Source organism: Lissotriton vulgaris, chromosome 11, assembly GCF_964263255.1.
Source record: "Lissotriton vulgaris chromosome 11, aLisVul1.2, whole genome shotgun sequence".
Taxonomy (NCBI): domain Eukaryota; kingdom Metazoa; phylum Chordata; class Amphibia; order Caudata; family Salamandridae; genus Lissotriton; species Lissotriton vulgaris.
Window position 1 is genome coordinate 609447653 of NC_141699.1, and position 18682 is coordinate 609466334.

At 48.9% G+C, this 18682-nt stretch overlaps 1 protein-coding gene across 1 annotated transcript in view; it reads right to left on the minus strand.

The window, feature by feature from the left end:
- PCOLCE2 (procollagen C-endopeptidase enhancer 2) overlaps positions 1–18682 on the minus strand; it is a 402867-nt gene that overhangs the window by 300314 nt on the left and 83871 nt on the right. The gene's annotated exons all lie outside the window — the stretch shown is intronic.

An 18682-nucleotide genomic window follows, 5' to 3' on the forward strand; every position in this document is an offset into this window, starting at 1 on the left:
ATATTTACTGATTCCGGCTGGCATCACCACCCCAGTTACCAGCTCTGAGCCCTTACCATTTTCTGGCCTCTTATGAGGAAAGACATGTTAGTTCCGGACAGGGCACAAGTCCTAAATAAAGGTGTGGGGGGACTAACCTAGTTAGGCAGTATGCAAGTGACATCACGGCGCGAAACATCACAACGCGTAACATAACCATTCACAACATCACAGCTCACATGACATCACACATGGCATCACAGGAATTGAAATCATAGAAAGTGGCATCACAAGCCACGACTTTACAAGAAGTGGCATCACAAGAAGTAACATCAGATCAAAAGTCCTCACATATATGTTTAGCAGGTCTATCATGTGTATGTTTGAGCGCATTGCGAGGATAGAGGCACAGTGAGCTATGGAAGATGATATGTCGCTTCTACACCTTGCAATCCCCCAGTTTTATGTACCATATCCTGTACATTCATTAACAAACATATATAATTTATTGTACATGTAATATGCACGTTGTGAGAAGTTGGCCTGGTATATGATGTTCACTATTATAGTGAGCACCTTGCACCAGTCCAAACAGTCCTTATGGTGATGGTTGTAAATTCAACCTTGTAGACCAGTTATCCTATTGGTAGCATGGACAAAAGCAGTCTTAGGCTAAACTCAAGAGGGCATGTGAAGCCAGCTGTTTTACCATATGCAATCCATTTAATACCAAATGAAAGGACACCACACAGGATATATATTAAAAATATATATGTATTTACTATTTCCAAAGAAATCCCCTGAACTCTTTATGAGCACAGAAGCACAAGCGCATGTATAGGTCCCAAAGTGTGTCAGGTTTCGTCGTGGAGATCTATGGAGCCTTGGAGAAAAGATGCTGCAGGCGGCCAGAAGAGAAGAGTCCGGTTGGATCAAAGGGTGAATCGAAGATGAAGAGGACCTGATAGCAGAGGGGACAGAGTCTGGGTCACTAGCCAGTGACCAGGATGGAACCAGGTGATGTCGCGTTGCAATCAGGTGCAGATGGGAAGCTTGTCTCTGCAGCCACGTTGACCATCGACGACAACCAGGAGTCAGGCACGGCCTGTCCCACAAAGGCTCTCACTGTCGGCGGTGTCGGCTTCAAGATTGGAGGCAACAAGCCTTGGCAAAGGCTACTCACGCAGGATACAATGTAGGCTTCTTACTCAGACCAGCAAGGTCTGAGGGGCTGCTTCTTTTGAGGGAATCAAGGGCGAGTCTGAAGCAACCAGACCAGTGGTGCAGTTTCACTTATTCGTCGCCAAGATGGCCACTAGCCAATGGGCAAGTGACCGGGCAGACGCGTCAAGCAGAAAAATGCAAAAGGGCCCCACGCAGAACTCGTGGAGTCTGCAAGGCTGATCTTTGGTGCAGATGCTGCTCGGGGATGGGGCTTCTCAATCCCCAATGCACAGCTTCGAGGAGGCCTCAGGGGCTGCACAGTTAGCAGGTCGCAGACTTTTCAAGATGGCCGGTCCCACGTCTCTCGTCGCCTCCACGGGTCTCAGCTTTGCAGGTACTGTGGATCAAGCTGTTGGATGTCTGGGAATCTGGTTCTTGTCAGGCTCTGGTCTCGGGCTCCGGCGGGAGGCGGCGACAAAGCAAGCCGTTGATCGCTGGATGGTGCCTGCTTGTGCAGGGTGGTCTTTCCTTGACCACAAGGGAGATTCTTCAGTTGTCTTCTTCCAAAGTAGAGTGATGAAGGTCCAGAGTTTCGTTTCAGTGTTTCAGTCAGGATAATCTAAAGTCTCTAGACTCAGCTTCTACCTATATACCAATCTTAGGGGCTGGATTACCTGCTAGGTCCCTCCTATGGGTGGGACCAGGTAAGGGGGTGGTTACACCCCTTTCCCTTTGTCCAGTTTCGCGCCAGAGCTGGGGCTGGAGTGCCCCAGCACCAGTTTGAACTGGCCTATGCATGGGACACCTTGTGTGCCCCAGGCAGTGTCTCAATCCTTTCAGCCCTCCCTGTCCCAATACACAAAGTCCTGTCTGGGGTGGTGCTAGCACCTCCCAAGGCAGGAAACCTATTGTCCAAGCCTCCCTCGCTGGAAGGACTACCAGCAGCAGGAGGTCAGACTTGTGTCTATGGCAGCAGCATCCATTTTGTGATGCTGAGTCTCTGGTTAACTTTAACCGGGAATAGTAGGAACAACATGACTTCTCCCTCTAGAAGGGTGGAATGCTACGCCCGTCACTAGAACTGGCGAGGGGGTAGTATTCCAAATCGTATGACACCTTACTCGACATGTTTTGATAAAGCCAAACCAGAGATAGCAATTAACCGCAAGGTTTATAATGCACTTAAGAGTATATGGTATGGAAATATCCTAGAACAGCTATAAGGACATGGTTCCGAAAGCTGCATACAGGCTCAGCTCATGCTAGAGCACAATCTCACATAAAACCAAGCACTCTGCCTCCAGGATTGTTAAGGCCTGCCATAGGAGTGACTTATAGGTGTATATGTGTCTCGATATAAGGTTAGATATAGGTATATTATAGCTAAGCAAGGGGTGATTACATCACCTTTCCCCAGCTGAGTGATCAGCCAGTTGTGTCAGTTTGGATAGCCAACCAGGGGTGGCAAAATATATGCTGCAGCCCCTGGTAGGCCTTGGATGCACCTATGCCCTGGGTACCTATAGCACACTGTACAGGGGCTCATAAGGTGATCCAGTATCCAATTGGTAATGCACCTAAAGTGCATTGTAGTGAATTTAGATAGAGAACAGCTGGGCTGTGGGTCTGATTAGCAGGCCCACAGCCAAATTAAGTCGAAAACCAATGAAGCAAAAAGCAAAACGTGGGGTGACCATAGGAAAGCAGACCCTACTCTCCTACACACGTGTTGATAAAAAGCACTCTGACACCCTGCATTGGAATGAGTAGGGCTATACAAGAAAAAATAGTGACACTTAAATTATTTCAACGCCTCCTCAGGGGAAGTAAGCTCTATATGAATGCAATTTGCTTTGTGTAAATACTGGGAAAGACCAACACATCTAATATTCTTACAGTGCATGCATATTTCTTAAACAGGGACTGAACAAAGTGAAAAGCTGCATCTCTTAATTATGTGTGAAGTGCTAACAAGGTATGAGCTTTTGCTTCCTATCTGCTTCATTTGCATCAGGTGTGAGGCTCCTGACTCCTCCCAGCCAAGAGACGCCAACAAAAGGAGGCCTGATGACCCCTCAAATTCTGCCTTTGTTATGGGCCCAGCAGAAATCTTAAAATATAAAGCCCCATCCCGCCCTGCACGTTTTTGCTTGTTGCAGATGGAAAGCAGACAACGTGCAGGCGCTGCTGAAAGTATTCTGGTGTTTGGAAATTACACCGAGACGAGTTCAGCACATTATTCAGTGGGGCCCAATTCCTTGGCAGAGTGGACGGCGTTAACCCTGTGAAAAAAGTGGGTGGACACCGTCCACCCGCGTGTACCCCGACTCGTGCCCTGGTCTCATAATTTTCGGGCCCATTACTGCATACAAATGTCCTAATACGCCCCTGTTTAGCACAAATTTTCCAGCTGCTTTCAGCAGCACCAATTAAAATTCATAATCGTGGAAGGTGGTAATTCCATGAAAAACTTACAGGATTATCACTCAACCTGACTCAGAATCAAGGCCTTTAAGCATACCAGACAGGTTAGCAGCGTTCTCCACGTTATACAAGCACGTCTTTTCGCGAGAAATGAAGACCACCAGATATCTCCTCTCTCTTGTTAAGTGTTTCTTCACTTGGGGCTCCAGTCTCCCACCTTTATGGAACTCCTGTAACTCTTTTTTTTTAATTTAGGCTAACAAAAGCAATAAAAATATCAGATTATTAGTTTGACGCTACATATACTTGATAAAACATTCAAAACCAAAGCCTGTAAGAGTGTAATGGATATGTCTGAATAATGGGGAAGCCTAGCAAGACATAACTAGGAAAGCGTGGTATCTCAGTATGAAACATTTGATCTATATCCCTTAAAATATCTGCCCAGTAACGATGAAGTTTGGGGCAATGCAATAGTAGGTGAACAAGTATGCCTGACTGATTGTAATGATGGCAACACCGTCCACTCTTTCCTTTCCACCATTGGGCCAGGCGGGCCGGAATGTAATACCGGTAATGGACTAGTTTTAGTAAGGTTTCTTTTGCCGGAGACACTGGTGGCTGGCGTACATGCTCGGTGTATGCTGCCCACCCACTTTTTGTCTGTAAACCCAGGTTCACACTCCGCCTCCCACCTTTTCCGAGTCAACGTGTGTGATGTATTGGTGGTAGTGTTGAGGAATGGGTATATGTCCGACAGTTGTCGATCATCTTTCCTAGAGAGTATCCAGCCCTCAAATAGGGTAAGTTTCCTGCAAGCATGTGGTCTAACAGACTGCGTCGTAACCCAGTGTTGCACTGCAATGTAACACCAGCGCTCCGAATCCGGTAGTCCGAAATCCCTTTGCATTTCATCAAAGTCTAATAGGCCATGTACATCGAATAGATCACCAATCCGTTTACAATTAGCTTTCTGCCATTGGGTGTACCAGGCGCGCAACACCCATTGGAATCAAAGGGCTTCAGCCCCCCCCCCCCGTCATGTGTGGCAGCCCAGGCTCAGACAGCTCCCAGGCACACACAGAGCGGCACCCAAGCACTTCACAGGTCTTTAAAAGACCATGTGCATGTTATTGGGGCTTTGATGTTGTGTCACTCCTTCCAAGAGCCCCTGCAGCTTCACTCTGCCTACTGCTTAAAGTTTCAGCCACCCCCCGAAATTTTTTCTTATCCCCCCCCCCCCGAAATGTGGCTCTAGTTGCGCCTCTGGGGTGTACATTCTTTCATCTAAAGTCTGCAGGAAATCTGGGTTCCCTAAGATGGATGTCAGTGGTGAGAGCGGAGTAGAAAGTTGTTTAGAAGCACAGGTTTTATCCCAAGCTGCCACAGTGGCGCAAACCACTGGGGAGATGTATGCCCCCACGGGGCGAGACTGGCGCAGGAGCCACAGGATTTTCCATAAATGTATCCCTGCCACTGCTTAATCCAGGAAGCACCAATGCTTCTCTGTGATTGGGCGCTGCCACTCTACCATAAAGCGCAGCCGGGCTTCTTGATCATAATGCCAAGCCCTCCTTTGGTGAGTGGAAGATAGGTTCGATCCCTGGCCATTCGTGCCCGCCTACCCCCCAAATAAATGTTTCAATAATCGATTGTAACTTTTATATCACCGTAATGGGTGGTTGTAGAGGCAGCAACTGCATCAGATATAAAATCTTGGGTAAGAGTGACATTTTCACAGCAGAAATACATCACAACCAGGAGATAGGGCCTGTGCCAAGATTGAATGAGTGTGCGCACTGTTCCCAGGAGTTCAGAGTAGTTGTGGGAAAAGGATTTATCTACGGTTGACATCACGGTTATACCCAGATAGGGATCCCTTTAGTAGCTCAACCTTAGGGGAACTCCCACGCAAGTTGCGCCTGTTGGTCAGGGGTGATAGTAACATTTAAAGCTTGAGATTTAGCGTTGTTAACTTTAAAGCCAGGCACTGTTGAAAAAGAGACGAGATCCTATAGGAGCGGGGGTAGCGATTGTCCGGGTTTGATGACAGTTAATAAAACGTCATCTGCATATAGCACTATTTTGTGTGACTGGCCTCCCACCTGCACTCCTTCAATAAGGGGATGCCTATGAATGAGTTCTACAAATGATTCCATATATAACGTGAATAGGAGAGGGAAAGTGAGCATCCCTGCCACATACCTCTGGAAATCAGAAAGTAGGGGGACAGTGAGTTGTTGACCCACACTAATGCCAATAGCTTTGCATAGCTAGCCCAAATCCAGCTCTGAAACCAGGGCTCCTAGCCATAAGCCTCCAATGCATCTTAAGAAAAGGCCAGTGTACTCGATAGATGCCTTTTCGGCATCTATCAACAGGAAAAGTGTGGGGACTTATCTCTGTGAGTTTTATCCATGAGATGAAAGAGGTGCTCCATGTTGTCCCCATATGTAGGACCCAGCACAAATTCCGCTTGGTCCGGGTCCATAGGCCCGGAAGATATTGCCCCAACCTGCGCACCAAAATCCTGGTAAAGATTTTTACATCCACATTAAGCAGTTAAATAAGACAATATGGATTGGTGGCCAGCCATCCATCATGTTGGACGCACGTTAGGCGAGCTTCGCTCAGCCTGAGCTAATTATTCTTCAATTATCCTGCTTCCCCGGATTGTCAGGGTCACAAAAGTGGTACAAAAGGGGGTGGTGATGGAATTAGCATCTGAATCAATCAAACACTCACACCCAGTCAAAAGATCTGGGTTTAATCCATCACCGTTCTTTAGCCCACTCTGCCACCCCAGTTCAGACATGGCTATATGCAAATCAGTCTGACCCTGTGCCTCATGGGAACAGCCCAGCCCAAACTGCCAAGCCATGTCTTCCCTGGACCGGAAACAAGCTTCCGAGGACCGGTTTCTGGCATTCCAGCCGTCTTCGGCCCGGCTTGCTTGAATCCAGTGGCAAAGTGAGCAAGGGACTCACGTCTGAGCATACTCTGCCACACTTATGGCGGCCAAAAGCGGTACAAAAGGGGTTGGTGATGGACGGAGCATCTGAATCAATCAAACACTCAAACCCAGTCAAAAGATCTGGGTTTAATCCATCACCGTTCTTTAGCCCACTCTGCCACCCCAGTTCAGACATGGCTATATGCAAATCAGTCTGACCCTGTGCCTCATGGGAACAGTCCAGCCCGAACTGCCAAGCCATGTCTTCCCTGGACCGGAAACAAGCTTCCGAGGACCGGTTTCTGGCATTCCAGCCGTCTTCGGCCCAGCTTGCTTGAATCCAGTGGCAAAGTGAGCAAGGGACTCACGTCTGAGCATACCCTGCCACACTTATGGCGGCCAAAAGCCGTACAAAAGGGGGTGGTGATGGACGGAGCATCTGAATCAATCAAACACTCACACCCAGTCAAAAGATCTGGGTTTAATCCATCACCGTTCTTTAACCCACTCTGCCACCCCAGTTCAGACATGGCTATGAGCAAAGCAGTCTGACCCTGTGCCTCATGGGAACAGTCCAGCCCGAACTGCCAAGCCATGTCTTCCCTGGACTGGAAACAAGCTTCTGAGGACCGGTTTCTGGCATTCCAGCCGTCTTCAGCCCGGCTTGCTTGAATCCAGTGGCAAAGTGAGCAAGGGACTCACGTCTGAGCATACCCTGCCACACTTATGGCGGCCAAAAGCGGTACAAAAGGGGGTGGTGATGGACGGAGCATCTGAATCAATCAAACACTCGCACCCAGTCAAAAGATCTGGGTTTAATCCATCACCGTTCTTTAGCCCACTCTGCCACCCCAGTTCAGACATGGCTATATGCAAATCAGTCTGACCCTGTGCCTCATGGGAACAGTCCAGCCCGAACTGCCAAGCCATGTCTTCCCTGGACCGGAAACAAGCTTCCGAGGACCGGTTTCTAGCATTCCAGCCGCCTTCAGCCCGGCCTGCTTGAATCCAGTGGCAAAGTGAGCAAGGGACTCACGTCTGAGCATACCCTGCCACACGTATGGCGGTCAAAAGCGGTACAAAAGGGGGTGGTGATGGACGGAGCATCTGAATCAATCAAACACTCACACCCAGTCAAAAGATCTGGGTTTAATCCATCACCGTTCTTTAGCCCACTATGTCACCCCAGTTCAGACATGGCTATATGCAAATCAGTCTGACCCTGTGCCTCATGGGAACAGTCCAGCCCGAACTGCCAAGCCATGTCTTTCCTGGACCGGAAACAAGCTTCCGAGGGCCGGTTTCTGGCATTCCAGCCGTCTTCAGTCCGGCTTGCTTGAATCCAGTGGCACAGTGAGCAAGGGACTCACGTCTGAGCATACCCTGCCACACTTATGGCGGCCAAAAGCGGTACAAAAGGGAGTGGTGATGGATGGAGCATCTGAATCAATCAAACACCCACACCCAGTCAAAAGATCTGGGTTTAATCCATCACCGTTCTTTAGCCCACTCTGCCACCCCAGTTCAGACATGCCTATATGCAAATCAGTCTGACCCTGTGCCTCATGGGAACAGTCCAGCCCGAACTGCCAAGCCATGTCTTCCCTGGACCGGAAACAAGCTTCTGAGGACCGGTTTCTGGCATTCCAGCTGTCTTCAGCCCGGCTTGCTTTAATCCATTGGCAAAGTGAGCAAGGGACTCACGTCTGAGCATACCCTGCCACACTTATGGCGGCCAAAAGCGGTACAAAAGGGGGTGGTGATGGACGGAGCATCTGAATCAATCAAACACTCACACCCAGTCAAAAGATCTGGGTTTAATCCATCACCGTTCTTTAACCCACTCTGCCACCCCAGTTCAGACATGGCTATAAGCAAAGCAGTCTGACCCTGTGCCTCATGGGAACAGTCCAGCCCGAACTGCCAAGCCATGTCTTCCCTGGACTGGAAACAAGCTTCTGAGGACCGGTTTCTGGCATTCCAGCCGTCTTCAGCCCGGCTTGCTTGAATCCAGTGGCAAAGTGAGCAAGGGACTCACGTCTGAGCATACCCTGCCACACTTATGGCGGTCAAAAGCGGTACAAAAGGGGGTGGTGATGGACGGAGCATCTGAAGCAATCAAACACTCACACCCAGTCAAAAGATCTGGGTTTAATCCATCACCGTTCTTTAGCCCACTCTGCCACCCCAGTTTAGACATGGCTATATGCAAATCAGTCTGACCCTGTGCGTCAAGGGAACAGTCCAGCCCGAACTGCCAAGCCATGTCTTCCCTGAACCAGAAACAAGCTTCCGAGGACCGGTTTCTGGCCTTCCAGCCGTCTTCAGCCCGGCTTGCTTGAATCCAGTAGCAAAGTGAGCAAGGGACTCACGTCTGAGCTTACCCTGCCACACTTATGGCGGCCAAAAGCGGTACAAAAGGGGGTGGTGATGGGCGGAGCATCTGAATCAATCAAACATTCACACCCAGTCAAAAGATCTGGGTTTAATCCATCACCGTTCTTTAGCCCACTCTGCCACCCCAGTTCAGACATGGCAATATGCAAATCAGTCTGACCCTGTGCCTCATGGGAACAGTCCAGCCCGTACTGCCAAGCCATGTCTTCCCTGGACTGGAAACAAGCTTCAGAGGACCGGTTTCTGGCTTTCCAGCTGTCTTCAGCCCGGCTTGCTTGAATCCAGTGGCAAAGTGAGCAAGGGACTCACGTCTGAGCATACCCTGCCACACTTATGGCGGCCAAAAGCGGTACAAAAGGGGGTGGTGATGGACGGAGCATCTGAATCAATCAAAAACTCACACCCAGTCAAAAGATCTGGGTTTAATCCATCACCGTTCTTTAACCCACTCTGCCACCCCAGTTCAGACATGGCTATGAGCAAAGCAGTCTGACCCTGTGCCTCATGGGAACAGTCCAGCCCGAACTGCCAAGCCATGTCTTCCCTGGACTGGAAACAAGCTTCTGAGGACCGGTTTCTGGCATTCCAGCCGTCTTCAGCCCGGCTTGCTTGAATCCAGTGGCAAAGTGAGCAAGGGACTCACGTCTGAGCATACCCTGCCACACTTATGGCGGCCAAAAGCGGTACAAAAGGGGGTGGTGATGGACGGAGCATCTGAATCAATCAAAAACTCACACCCAGTCAAAAGATCTGGGTTTAATCCATCACCGTTCTTTAACCCACTCTGCCACCCCAGTTCAGACATGGCTATATGCAAATCAGTCTGACCCTGCGCCTCATGGGAACAGTCCAGCCCGAACTGCCAAGCCATGTCTTCTCTGGACCGGAAACAAGCTTCCGAGGACCGGTTTCTGGCATTCCAGCTGTCTTCAGCCCGGCTTGCTTTAATCCAGTGGCAAAGTGAGCAAGGGACTCACGTCTGAGCATACCCTGCCACACTTATGGCGGCCAAAAGCGGTACAAAAGGGGGTGGTGATGGACGGAGCATCTGAATCAATCAAACATTCACACCCAGTTGAAAGATCTGGGTTTAATCCATCACCGTTCTTTAGCCCACTCTGCCACCCCAGTTCAGACATGGCTATATGCAAATCAGTCTGACCCTGTGCCTCATGGGAACAGTCCAGCCTGAACTGCCAAGCCATGTCTTCCCTGGACCGGAAACAAGCTTCCGAGGACCGGTTTCTGGCATTCCAGCGGTCTTCAGCCCGGCTTGCTTGAATCCAGTGGCAAAGTGAGCAAGGGACTCACGTCTGAGCATACCCTGCCACACTTATGGCGGCCAAAAGCGGTACAAAAGGGGGTGGTGATGGACGGAGCATCTGAATCAATCAAACACTCACACCCAGTTAAAAGATCTGGGTTTAATCCATCACCGTTCTTTAGCCCACTCTGCCACCCCAGTTCAGACATGGCTATATGCAAATCAGTCTGACCCTGTGCCTCATGGGAACAGTCCAGCCCCAACTGCCAAGCCATGTCTTCCCTGGACCGGAAACAAGCTTCAGAGGACCGGTTTCTGACATTCCAGCCATCTTCAGCCCGGCTTGCTTGAATCTGTGTGGGGCTGGGGAGAATTCTGCGGCGGCCCGATGAGTGCTCCTTGCATTCCCCTCCCCCCTCACCTTCAGTTTTGCATCCCGGGTGCTAGAATGGGGCAGCGCAGGGGGCAGGTTGATGCACTATAGACCTGGCCCTGATATTGAGCTGACGGAACCTGGGCTGGTGGCGGTGAGCGCCCAAGGATTGCGCAGTACCCCGGTTGGGGATATAGGAGCCTCTGCACACTCCTGTGCCCCTGGGTTGCTGAGACATAGGGGCTGGAGGCACAGCGATTGGGCTCTGTGAGGCCATGACTCTGCCCAGGTGGAGGGCTGCTCAGTGCCGCATTGTATTAAAAGGCATATGAAGGGGGCTGTGGGGCCCTGCCACGGAATGGAGCTGGTTATTAGGCCTATTCCGGATGTGGGAGTCGGGGCTAGCATGTAGCCGTTATCAATCACGGCCAACTCTGCCAACATTAGACTATCCTCCTGGAGGATTGCGATCTGTGGCCTGGTGAAGAGGGGACCGGCTCGGTATTGGCTGGTCCACATCACTGACATCTGTCTAGTTGAGTGCCAGGCCTAGTAGGCACTTCCGGCACTGGACATCGGTGTGGGCCTAGTGCCACACTACCCCTGACGAGTGGGAGCAGCGGACAAACAGACAGCGGGGCACCCATTAGGGGGTGAGGAGACACGTCTGTCTGCGGAGACGGCCGGGTTAGCAATCGGTGCAGCTTGTGGGCAGGGGTCACCGCCCGAGCCTGGGTATCCTGAGTGATCTGGACTAGGGATGGCTCTGGCCAGTAGACCAGGCAAGAAATGAAGCTCTTCACAACACAGGATATACAAGCGTGGGCTATCCAGTCAGATCGAGTTGGGGGTTGCAGAGCGGCCATCTTTAGGGAGCAACCCCAAAGGCAACATTGATGAAGAGTGAAACGGCGGGAGGATCCGCCAACAAAGTACATTAGACCGATTCGCCGGACCAGGCGGCGCTGCGGCCAATCAGACTGGGGGCATGCCGAACAATGCGGCTCTTATGGTGGCCATTACACAGTCTAGGGACGTTTTGGACGCGAATATTGGGGCAGTGGGCTCAGATGTCATGCTTCTCCGGCAAGATCTATGTAACGAAGTAGAGCATATCACAGAGACCGAGACCAGGATCTCAGAGTTGGAAGACTCCGTCACTACCTTACAGAAAAAAAGTTGCCTCATTGGAGACAGTCACCGGAGGCCTGGTGACACAAATGGAAGACACAGAGGGCAGGGCCAGGAGGAACAATCTACGTTTTGTTAGATTCCCCGAAGGATGCAAAGGGGGGGGAACATGGAATGGTTTCTGACTCAGTGGCTCATGAGCTGGCTTCCCCCAGAGTCATTATCCTGCTGTTTTGTGGTTGAACGGGCCCACAGGGCCTTGACGCAGAAGCCGCATCCAGTAGCCAGACAGAGGCATGTCATAACCAAGATAGTAAACTATCATGACAGAGATGTGATGCTGAAGCAAGCCAGAGCTAAAGAGCCCCTGACCTATGATAATGCCCGCATTCTTGTGTTTCCAGATTAAACGCTACTAGTCCAACAGAAGCAGCAGTCTTTCCTGGCGGCCAAGGCTCGCCTGCGCGACCTGAGACTCCCATATGCCTTGCTATACCCCGCCAGACTGCGGGTGGTGTATCAGTCATGTACTCTCTTTTTTGAGTTGCCCGAGTATATCTTTAACTGGACAGACGAGACGGTGAAGGTTCGGCCCCACACGACGCCCAGGAGGGAATCAGACTCATCATCTAGTGATGTATTTTGGAAACCATCCAAGCCCAAAGCAAAAGAAAACAGAAGATCAAGGTCCAGATGTCAATCTCAATCCTGTAGCGATCCTAGCAGATCTACATCGCTGTCTCAGCAGGGGTCCTCTGCCTCATAGTCACCTTGGGACTCTTCCTGGCAGGGGGTTGTTGGAGCCCACTGTTCAGACCTGTGATGCACGAGGGGGGGTTAGTACCTTTGCCAGAACTCAGTTGACGGACGGAACACATACTGACTATGGGCTGGTTACTAGGGATCCATTGGCGGGGTTGGGCCGGGTACCCTAGTTGGGGTCTGCAGGCTGCCTCCACCGCAACAGATACTTCAGTGGTTTTGAGGTATGGGGTGGGGTGGGGGGAAGTTGGGGTACTCATGTTTTATGTCTGTATGCAACACTGCTATATAGAGCCACTGCTCGCAAACTGGTTATTATTTGTCCCACATACCATCGCCAAAGGATTTATTGATGGGTGTCCCAACAGATATGATGCGAACTCATGCGGTGGATCTCCGGATAGTGAGTTGGAATGTCAGAGGGGCGCTAGATAAAGTGAAAAGAGGGGCTATTCTTCAGCAGGCCAAACGCTATATTGCCGACATCCCGATGCTGCAGGAGACGCACTTAATGGGAACAAAGGCATTGTGCCTTCTTAGATATGGTTATATTCAAACATTCCACTCTGGGTTCACAAGGAGATCCTGTGGGGCTGCAATTCTAATTCATCGTAGGGTTCCCTATAAGCACTCTAAGCGTATCTGTCATCAGTACACAACTCATATTCCCCACTTGACTATATATTCGTGCCATCAAGTGCAGCTAGTAGCGTGAGGGATGTAGAGAGTCTCCCTAGAGGTTTATCAGATCACTCTTCAGTTGTTCTCATGATACAGCTGGGTCCTGCGAGGCAACCTTTTTGATGGCGTCTCTCTTCATGGAATTTGCAAGATGAGAAATATAGGGAGCATATCGGGCAGGCGATACCTGGACCTCAACGTAGGATCGGTAGCAGGGGTTGAACCCCTGCGGGAGGCAATGAAGCCGACCATACGGCAAATTGACATCTCATTTTGTTCAGAGGCAAGTCAAGCCTGGAGGGAATCGCTTCTGAAATCGGAGGCCCACATCATGGAACTTGAGCGGAGTATCAGGGAGGAGGGAGAGTGTCTGAGGCACCGCCAGCTGCTACTGGCATGACAGACACATGCCGACCTTCTGATGGACGAAGCCCGCTTGGCGTGTTTGGCGTCCCGTAGTAGAATTTACCAGTGGGGGGATAAGTCCATTAACTACTCCATCGATAGTGCCAGGGAGCTTTGCCCCCCCAGGTTCTTCTTAGTATACCAGGCCTTGATGGAAGGATTCTCGGGGACCCTTCTCTGATTGCGGAGAGCTTCGCAAACTATTTTGCGGAACTATACGCACCTAAGGAACTCTTACAGGAAGGCATGATACACTGCTTTATAGAGGATTTACCACCTCAGGCCCTTTCCGATGAGGCACGCGCAGAGCTGAATCACCCGCTCACTGAAGAGGAGCTGAGTACAGCGCTAAGAGACTTGAACTCTGGAAAAACGCCGGGACCAAATGGATTCCCATGTGAGTTTTTTAAGAAATATTTCTCGAAACCGATGCCCCACTTTCTTAGGGTTGTAAATGAAGTGAGAGAACAAGGCTGCCTCCCAAGAGACTGGAGACATGCGGAAGTAGTTGTGTTCCATAGACCGGGCCAACCCCCAGACCAACACTCCTCGTATAGTCCCATTTCATCATTGAATGTAGAGGCAAAGATCTTGGCTAAAGTATTGGCCAATCGCCTCCAATCCCATATTACCACTTTGATTCATCCCAACCAGGCCGTTTTATGCCCCAGAGTGCTATGCGCCATAATATTTGCAGTGCAAACATTGCCGTAGCCACCATCCAGGGATTGGGGGAACAACATGCACTCTTACTGGCAGACATGGATAGGGCATTCGACTCCCTTAGCTGGATATATCTGTTTGCATTTCTAAATAGCCTAAATATATGCCCATGCTTTTTGTCATATTTAAAATTGTTACACATGGACCATGCGGCGTCAGTGCGCATTGCTGGCTCAACTTCCTTCACATTTTCCATTGGAAGGGGCACCCATCAGGGCTGCCCCTTGTCACCATATATTTTTGCTTTGGCAATGGAGCCTCTGGCGGCGTGGGTGCGGATGGACGCACACATGGCAGTCTTTGAGTGGGCAAATGGGCTCTCGGACCACATTGTATTATATGCTGATGATGTCTTATTGTTTTTAACAGACATCAACAAGACGGGGCCAAGGCTGCTCCGCATTATGAAAATATTTGGGGAGTCTTCGGGTCTTTTCATGAATCCCCGTAAATCTACCCTGTGGGTACTGAAAGAAAAAGACGGGACTGGGGGCTTGGGCATCGGCAGTGCAGGTCACTACAGCGGGGGTGAAGTATCTGGGAGTCTTCCTGCCAGATTCATCAAGCATGTCCTGGGACAGAAATATTGTTCTGATATGGGCGCGGGTACGCGAGGAGTTAAAAGCATGGTCGCACATGCCCCTCTCCATCTATGGTCGGTCGGCCATTTTTAAGATAGTATCGCTGCCACGTCTGCTCTACCATTTGCAGAATTATCCATACGCAGCCCTCCCTTAGTGATTTTGTCAAGTTAACGTGGCTATGGGTCAATTTCTCTGGGCGGGAGGGGCGTCCAGAGTTGCGTTGCGGACCTGCTTTCAGTCGGCGTACTCTGGGGAGTTGGCTACCTCAGATGTACAATCATACTGTATGGCTTCACACCTGCTGATACTAAATGAATGGTGGTATGGGAACAGGCTAGATCCTGCGTATGCAGTGGAGCGAATATGCATGGGGACTCCACCCTACATACTATCTTGTATTCGGCACCCCTGCATAACTCTTTGCCACCAGCCACAAAGGTGGTATTCCAGGTGTGGAAACAGGCTCTCTGTAAGATGGGGTGGTGGGACAAATTGACAAGGGATACCCCACTGTGGTATAATGGGTGACTGCCACAACTGTCTGTCTTACCTGGATTTTCCGGATGGGACAATATCGGTATCCCTACCTTAGGGGATTTGATGCGCGGTTCAGTCCTGAAATCCTTCCAGGACCTCCAGCAGGAATATCAGATGCCAAAGACCCATTTTTATAAATACCTCCAATTTCGACATGCCATCTCCCCCAGCATCGCGGGTTTGGAAACCCTTCCTGAATTTAGCCCCATCGAAGCCAAAGTATTTATAGAAGACCTACAAGACCATAAAATTTCCAGAATGTATCAGTCCCTGGTGACAAATAGTTCCACTATGTCAGATAAACTTAGAGAAGCATGGGAGGAGGATCTTGGCCCATTCGATGGGGATGATGGGACGGAGGCACTGGCCTCCCCTCGGGAGGCTGCGATTGTGATGCAGCTATGCCTCATCCTATTTAAATACCTCCACTGGGTGTATTATACCAGAGTCAGGCTGTGGAGGGCAGGCCTAGAGTCAACCCCGATATGCTTACGATACTGGCAGGAGGAGAGAACCCTCATACAAACGGTCTGGCACTGCACAGCACTCACAAGATTCTGGCAAGGAGTTCTGTCTTGTCTTGCAGAGGTATTGGGGTGGGAGCTCCCCTCCTCACCAAAGCTGGTGATCTTACACATAATGGAGGGTATCGGGGGAAATATCTACAAAAGACATCTAATGTTGTTGGGGCTCACATTGGCTAAAAGAGATATTGCAAGGCTGTGGAAAGCAGCGGTTCCACGTTCTCTGTCAGCAGGGAAGAATGGCCTTCACTTCCGTATGGGGTTGGAGAATCCAATGTTTTAAACCAGGGGATGCCTACAAAACATCCAAAGATCTGAAAGCAATGGGCGGACTATCGGGGACTCTATCTCGAGCCAGTGCCCCCAGCGGATATCGCGATCCTAGGATAATCATTCAGGCCTTTGGAGTGAGGGACCAACGACAAGGTGATGGACCTCATTTGTTGGAGTGGGTGTTGGAGTGGTGCTTAAGATGTAGGGACGAAATGGTGCAATAGGAGGGGGGTTATAATGTTTATGTTCTTTTATGTTTTCTGAAAGTATATACTCTAAATATCAATGCCATTATCCTGCATTCTAGACTATGGCAGAAGTCTTCTGGGTTACAGAGCTCTGCATTGTATTTGCCAATTGACACAATAAAATCTGTTTATAAAAAAGAAATAAGACAATATGACGAACAGGATTGAGGATCTTTTCCTGGCTTGGGTATAACCGTAATAATTACGGTACGCATGGACTCCGAGAGAGCTCCGGTTGTGCTAAATGAATTATATAGGTGAGTCAGAAGTGGAGAGAATATGGACGCATATTACTTATAGAATGCGCTATAAACCCATCTTTTCCTGGAGCTTTATCTAGTTTCAACCTCCCAGTGGCATGGATAATGATACTTTATTTGATTTAAAAAATCATAAAAGGGTGGACTTACCACCATGCAAACAGCGTGTACATCATAAAAAAGAACAACACAAATTCAGCTTTGAATGTTGTTAAAAACTGGTATCATAAAATATGCAAATTTATCGGGGAACACAATGTATTTAACTCATGATAAGGGAAAGAAGTAGAGGTGTGGGAAAATAACAGTAGTTCAAACGGGGGGCACGTTATTTTTAACTCATAGTGCAAAAAGACATCCGTTTGGAAAGGAGGAAAAGGAAGAGAAGATTCCGTAGCCGGCCGAGGCCTGGCCTATTGTCCAAAGACCTCTTTGGTTACCGCCCTGTTTTCCAGCTCTATGGTGGCGAAGTTCAAAAATGTTATGGTTTTACATGAAAGTTTTATCCAAGATCCACTTAAGCATCTTATCACCGCCGCTCTGCAAGTTCTCACCTGAGCTTCTCTTAGAAGTGGTCGAAGAAGCATTTTTCTAAGATTCTGAAGTGGCGGGCATATGCATATAAGGTGCAGCAAAGATTCCGCACCGTTGCCACAGAGATGGCATGGAGTACCTCCCGCTCTGATATATCTATTTCCAGGGGGGCTGCTGTGTTCTCTGCTAGGGTGTTTAGTGAGTTTTGCATCAAGTATGCAGCACCATCATTGACGAGTGATTCATCGCTTCCATATAGGTGGGCGTAGAATTGGCCAAACTCCGCCGCTATGTCCTATCCCTGATTATCGGTACCTGGTCATGTCCTTTCAAACTATGGACGAAGAAACCTCTTGCAAATTTACTCAAACTGGAAAGCTTAATGTTTTGAAGTGGCCAAAAGAAGATTGGCTGTTGGTATTGCCTTTGCACAGACTAAACCAGACCTTGTTGGCGCACCGGTTATTAACCTTGTCATACAATGTAGTCATAGATGTGAACAGCACCAGACATTGTAACTTTCTAAATCAAAAACATGAATACCTATCAACGAGACAAGCAAGAAACATGGTTTCTTCAATGTAGAAGCTTATTGTGTGTATTGTAATATTTTAAGAAAAGTTTTTTTAGTAGATAAACAGCATTCCTACTTTGGGGTGCGAACACATCTCAGTATGTGAGGACTAAGACAAGGAACAGGGACGAGGAGGGTCATAGTGTGTCTCATGTGGCATAAAGTGGACTGGGTTTATAGGAAATTAGGTACATCTCTGAAAATGTAGGTGTCTCTGCAAGGCCGATGGAGTAGAGTTGTCACATTTTTGGTTTCTTGTTTATGTACTGCTGATTTTAGCCTAATGTTTAGTAGTTTTAATAATTGTTTAAAGCTATTTAATGTCTCATGAGCTCTAACTTCATGCTGAGAAGGTGGGCATTTTATGAGCTGTTTGTGGCATTTCTGGATTTCTTTTTTGTTAAAATAACATGTTATGGCTTAATAGAATGTTGGCTGGAGGCTTGTCTGCCCTTATCAATGTATTTTTATTTTGAGCACCACTCACCAAATCTCATGCACAATTATTTCACTGTACACAATTCTCAGTTGGGAAAGTACCAAAATCACTAACAAACCCTTTCCCAAAGTTTTGAATTTTTTTTTTATGCAGGATAGAAGGTAGAAGAAGCATCTACTGTAATGGATATGTCGATTTCCTTTAGTTCAATATTTGAAAACAATGTGCTAGACAATTTAAAAGATGCATTTTTAGATCAATATCATTGACAAACTCACAAGCAATACAAGACAGGATCACAAAAAATGAGCAATGTTAGACAGGTCTCTGCCACAGTTTTAGGCTCACTGGTGGCTTGAACAGTTGAAAAGCAAGAGGGGGCTTTTTTTTACCATCATAGGCAGTGTAGGTGGCTGTTTGTCAGTGAGGCTTAAAAGTAGAACGCTTCTTTTA